Genomic DNA, 5,955 nt, shown 5'->3' on the forward strand with positions numbered 1-5,955 from the left:
GGCCCGGGCCCGGAAAGGGGGTTTTCTCCGGGGTTACCCCGGGCCCCCCCCCCCTCCTACATCAAAATTTGTCAGGACATTATATGTATATATATATATTAATAATTAAAACAAAACAAAAAAAATGCGAAGTTTACATCATTAACTCGGAACTGGTGTGCTTGGCTCTGCTTTCGCCTTGTGTTTCTCTTCCATCTTTTCGCCCACGTCATCGAACTAGCGATCCTCTTCGTGATGTCTACAACTCCACGCCTCCACGTGTCAAAACATCACCACGTGCTTTCAACTCTCTCTTCCTCCTTTTTAGCTAGTCCCTGCCAGCTTATACACAACTTTCCACGGTAAAAATTCGCGTTCGTTACACCTCTCAGTTCCTTTCAGGTCTGAAGGCACCGCTTATTATTAATCAAGTATTATTCGCCCATCTGGCTCAATCATTCTCTATCCACGCGCGGGGTGAAGAGAAACTACCGTTTCTGAGCGCCCCTGGATGTCTTTAAGGCTTCGATTTATTCATTTTGATGCTTGAAAAGGCACTAAGGATTAAATTCAGTGATTTTTTGGATGCGGGTCATTGCTATGAGTGGGTTTCTAGATATGCTCCAGACTGCTATGTCGTTAGCATATTGAGAGCGATGTGCATTTGTTAAATTGGACAATGAGATGTCGTTAACAAATATGATGTATAGGAGAGTCGAAAGAACTTATCCTTGTAGCACTCCTGCGGTGATATTACATGTTTTTGTATCCTTAGCTTTAACGGCTGTTCTATCGGCTAGAATATTCAATACCCATCTGATTATAGTTTCGTTAATAGTCAGCTGTTTTAGTTTATATTTTATGGCACTGTGCCAGACACTGTCAATTTTTTTTTTACATCTAAAAATACACCTATTGTGGCTTGGTTATTATTAAATGGTTTGTAGATTGATTCTGTTAATCGTGTGAGGTGATCTATTGTTTGTCTTGGATGTTTGACAGTAGATTGTTTGTTTTACAGAAGTATAGAAGTCTGTTCGATATTATTTTCTCCATTAGCAAGCCAAGTCACCTTAACAATCCAATGGGACGGATATTATCTGGATCTGATCTATTGGTTTGTTTCTTTAAGTATTACGGTAATTATTGCTCTTTTTCTATGTGTTCGGATAGTAATCAGTTAGCAGTGATAGGTTCATAATGTTTGAAGCTTTTTAAGAACAATATTTCTAATTCCATCATTACCGGGGGCTGAATTCCTAAATGTGTTTATGCTACTTTTTTAGTTCTGTATTTGTGACTCTTCTGTTTATTAGATTATGTTGGTTTGTTGACATATTTTCGTGTAAGTTGTTGGCAGGGAAACACGGAGTGAAAAGTGTAGGGTTCATGTTAATGTAGTTATTTACCTGGCTGTGGTGCTAGGTGTCAAAATTCGGAGAACTTAGGTAACTAATAGAAGTTTCATAGTAGTAGGCCAGTAGATTAGCTTTATCTGATTCGGTTTTAACTGTAATGTTATTATGTCTTATTTGGTTAAATAGATGATTATTGTTTTTTTAGATGAAAGAGATTTGATTTTTTTCCCCAGAATTCTTTAGGTTTACTTCCTGAGAGTCTCCCAGTGGCACAGCGGTATGCCTGCAGACTTACAACGCTAGAAACCGGGTTTTGATATCCATAGTGGCCAGAACACGGATAGCCCATTGAGTAGCTTTGTGTTTAACTTCAAAGAAACAAAAACTTTGTGAGTTTTCTAGGTTGTTACAAAAATGAAACCAGTTAGTTTCATTTAATGTTTTGATGCTGTGCTGTTTTTTGTGCGTTTAATCTGTTTATCCTGGTTTTAAGGGTGAGGTCACGTGAAATGTAATGTTGTCTTCTGATATGTTTACGTTCTATAATTAGTGTGTGTATCTCAGGAATTAAGAGTCCACTGATTGCTCGAGTATTTTCTTGAGACTGCCGAGGTGGTAGCCTTGCTGATAGCTTTTATAACGTTTTCTTCGCATGTGTTTAGTTCGTGTTTGATATTTATACATGTGATTATTGGTGGGAAGTGAGCATTAAGCATTTTATTAAACGATTGCCAGTCAGTTTTAGTGTAGTTGTAGACTAGTGGGAGTTCTCACGGAGTCGGAAGTCTCCGTGCGCGTGAAGCGTGCATGTCTTTAGTCTTTGATAATTAGTTAGCGGTCTGTCGTTCAGTCGACGTCTTTCTTCATGACTCGCATGTGAAAGATTTCAGGTTCCGTGAAAGTGTCACGGATGCATCATGTTCTCCTTGAAACCGTCGCCAGGTTAAGTAACTTTAAACAAACATAAAATTTTAAGCAAGTTTACTTCTAAACCTTTCATTTTAACATTTCATTCTAGTCAGGTTAGAAATATGAGCTTTAAAACCTTGAATAAGAAAAACACTAATCCCACTCTTAAATTATCTACCAATCTATAAAAACATAAGAAAATGAAAAAAGTGTGTTTAATCCACACACTACAAACTAGCAGACTTTAGGGAAACAGTATTTGATGACGACATAAACATTATAAATGGAAGAAATATTACCTTCTTTTCTGTTTGCTCCTTTTAGCATGCGAAAGATAACTTTTCTTCCCTGACTGTCTGAGCTCTTTGTTAATAAGCTGTTACTCTGTTTCATATGAGAGTCATAAGGTCTCTAATTTTACTAGCAATCACTTAAGTGAATGTTATAATTTTACGTAGATTAGTCAAAACTAAAATTTATTTTGTCAAAATTTCTATATCTTCACTCTAGTTTTGTTCGTAGTTAAGTACGAAGCTACACAACAAGTTATCTGTTCTCTGCCCATCGAGGATATCGAAATCCGATGTTTAACGTTATAAGCCATCAGACTTACCGCTATGTTACCGAGGAGCAATTTCTAGCTGTCTTTACTCGAATTATTTATAGTTTTGCATTATGTAATGATGATTTTACATAATCTTGCTAGTCCGATTGGAATTATTTCTTACCTTATTTTATTTTTAAAGGTATATTTATGTACATGTACCTAATCTGAAGGAGAATTATTTAGTCTCGTCTACTTTTTAAAAGTAATTTTATATAGATTAAACTTCTTTGTATCACAGTAATTTATAATTTTCTTCGTTCTTTAAAAGCATGTTTATGTAGGTTGTCTGCTGTAAATCGGAAAGAATTCTAGTTTTTCTGAATCAGAATATATATATTAGTTTCTATTCTATCCAAATATGTAGATTAAATATTCTGGTGGCTGAAATCATCTTTAATAAAAATTATGCAGTTTTTTGTATTGAAACAAATATACTTAAATAAAAGAACTTATAGTTTGTATAGAAAAAACATATTTATTACATATAAATTGATCTCTACCAAAAATATTGTTAACAGAAATATTGCTGTGTACATAATTTTGAAATGTCACGTCATGAGTTAATGAATTTTTTTTTTTTAATTTCTGTTTGTTTTTACGGTTTTTTAGCCAAAAGTGGTGACTACTGCAATTGGAAAAAGAAAGTATAAAAAAGAAACATAGTAATAAATATCAATCAAGTTCAAACTTATTTGATATATATAAATCAATGTTTTTGATCAACATGAAAACTAAATTATACAATGAAATTTTATGTTTTTCATGTTTTTTCAACATAAAAACGAAAGAAAATTTAAATTAATTTACATTATTTTTTAAAACCAAAACTAGATAACATTTAGTAATATTGTTCTGGGTTTCATGCGAATTGATTAAGTATTGCCATTATGAGATGTCAATGACATCCCTCTGATCCAGAAAGGGTTAAACTAGCTGATCCCAAGTTAATTCTCTCCAGTGAAACACGTCAGCATGTTTACGATCCATTGAAACAGAGAATGTCTGGATATTTTATAGAACTTTTACTGGTTCAACACCTTAGACCTGTCTTCCGGCTGTTGACAGATAAAATTTGGGATTGCAAATAGACCCAAGACTACTTTCAGCAATAAAAAGTCTATATGAATTTTGGGTAATTCCAGTTAGCCAGCGTAATGCGCCAGTTACATTGGAGTTCTATAAGCTACTTTAATATCTTAAATATATTGCTTTAAGATATTTACAATGGAAGAGATGCCTGATATATATTGATGGCATGTTAGTGTTTAGTGGTAAACTTAAAACCTAAGATTGTTGTTTTAGAAAATTAAAGAATTGAAAATAAAATGTAAGCACGGAAGGTATACATTTATAATGGTTGGAGACGGCTTGAATGGGTAATGAAGAAAAACTTTAATATAAGTTTAACATAACAGCAAATAACAATATGCTAGACTGCTGCTTCAGTATTTAAAGAAGTAAAGCATATTGTAGCGAAGGGCACAATTTATCGAAACAAACAATATTCTCAATAATATTCTAAACGCAGGTAGAAAGAAGAGGCAAAACCACAGATCACCTTGTAAGACTGACCGAGACCAAGGATTTAACAAAAAATTCACTACAATAGACGCTTTTCTTGATGTAAGAAAATTTCTACCCTCAAATTCAGCTTACAATAATATACAGTTTTTTTTTGATCGGCTTCCAGTAAGCATTTTATTTTTATAGTGTCTTTGACAGTCAGCCATCAGCATAACCTTAATTCAGCAACTTTTTTTTAATAAACTGCTAATGGTACATTGTATTCTTTCTAGGCTGTTTTATTATTCAGAGATTTCTGTTACTTTATTCTGTAGTTGAGATGCATGTATTATCTGTTTCTTTATTTATTCTATGGTTCAGAAACGTATCTGTATTATCTGTTCATATATTATCTGATCAGAATTGTTGCAATTTATTCTCATCTCTACTAAAACCTAGGCCCCCCAGTGGCACAGCGGTATGTCTGCGGACTTACAACACTAGAAACCGGGTTTCGATACCCGTGGTGGGCAGAGCACAGATAGCCCTTGTGTAGCTTTGTGCATAATTAAAAACAAACAAACTTTTAAAGAAAACCTCTTTTGGTGTATACTTAAGGTATTCTACTTATCTTCATAGAATTCCTTTAAACTACACACAACTTTTGTAGCACCACCACCAGAGAAAAACAAACAAACATTTAAAAAAGTAACAATTTGGTGCATTATTTCAAACCAGCAGAATAAGTTACAACAGAAATATTTCATTGACAGTTATAAACACAATACTGTTTCATACAACTTTTGCTTTAATTACAAGTAGGTGCTCTCAAATGTCTGTTTTGAATTTTTCTTGTTCCTTATTTATATTAATAATTTAATCAACCACTTGGAAAATATTTGCAATTAAGGTAATGATAATGTTGAGAGAATGATAGGACTGTAATGAATATTTGTTTGTTATGTAGCCTATTTATTGGTTAGCTGGAGATCAGTAACTATTTGACAGCCAAACAACTGAAATTTTCTCATAACTTACCAGGAACAATACAACTTACAATCTGTTATATCTTCTGTGAAATGAGAAATTTTAATAACAAATACAAACTAATACACAGTAGGTCAATTAATTAATAACTTTATTAATGTAAATACCGACTAATAACACATAAAGTTTGACTTTTTAGTAAAGATGAGGGAAAATCACTAAACATGCTCAGTTATCAGTAAGTTATGCTTGTATGCTAAATTTTAATATTTTTCAAAATATGCCATTTTACTTTGTCAAACAAACAACTCCAACAAAATGAACAGAAATAATTTAAGTGATAAGTGAATATTTGCAGTTTTCTAAGCAATCATTACCAGTGTAATTGGATTTGATGTAGTCAGTCTTACTAATGATTATTCCCCATCAATACTATTTTTAAAGGAATATGAGGCACAGTTTCATAACAGTACCCATTCTTCAGTCAGTTACCAGGAAAATTATTCAGTAGCCTAGGTATTTTAATTTTACATTCTTTTAAAACAACACTCATACCAGTATTTCAAATTAAATTTATTACTTAGCATTTATTGAAAGCACATTATACTGTTT

The 5,955-nt window shown here is 33.0% G+C and overlaps 1 long non-coding RNA gene across 1 annotated transcript in view; it reads left to right on the forward strand.

Moving 5' to 3' along the window:
• The first annotated feature begins 1,921 nt into the window (after positions 1 to 1,921).
• The window catches only part of LOC111086055, a 21,439-nt gene continuing 17,405 nt past the window's right edge, over positions 1,922 to 5,955 (forward strand). Inside the window, exon 1 of the long non-coding RNA XR_002610821.1 lies at positions 1,922 to 2,279. This is a non-coding gene — a long non-coding RNA (uncharacterized LOC111086055). The remainder of the gene's footprint in view (positions 2,280 to 5,955) is intronic.

This window comes from Limulus polyphemus, unplaced genomic scaffold, assembly GCF_000517525.1.
Source record: "Limulus polyphemus unplaced genomic scaffold, Limulus_polyphemus-2.1.2 Scaffold813, whole genome shotgun sequence".
NCBI lineage: Eukaryota > Metazoa > Arthropoda > Merostomata > Xiphosura > Limulidae > Limulus > Limulus polyphemus.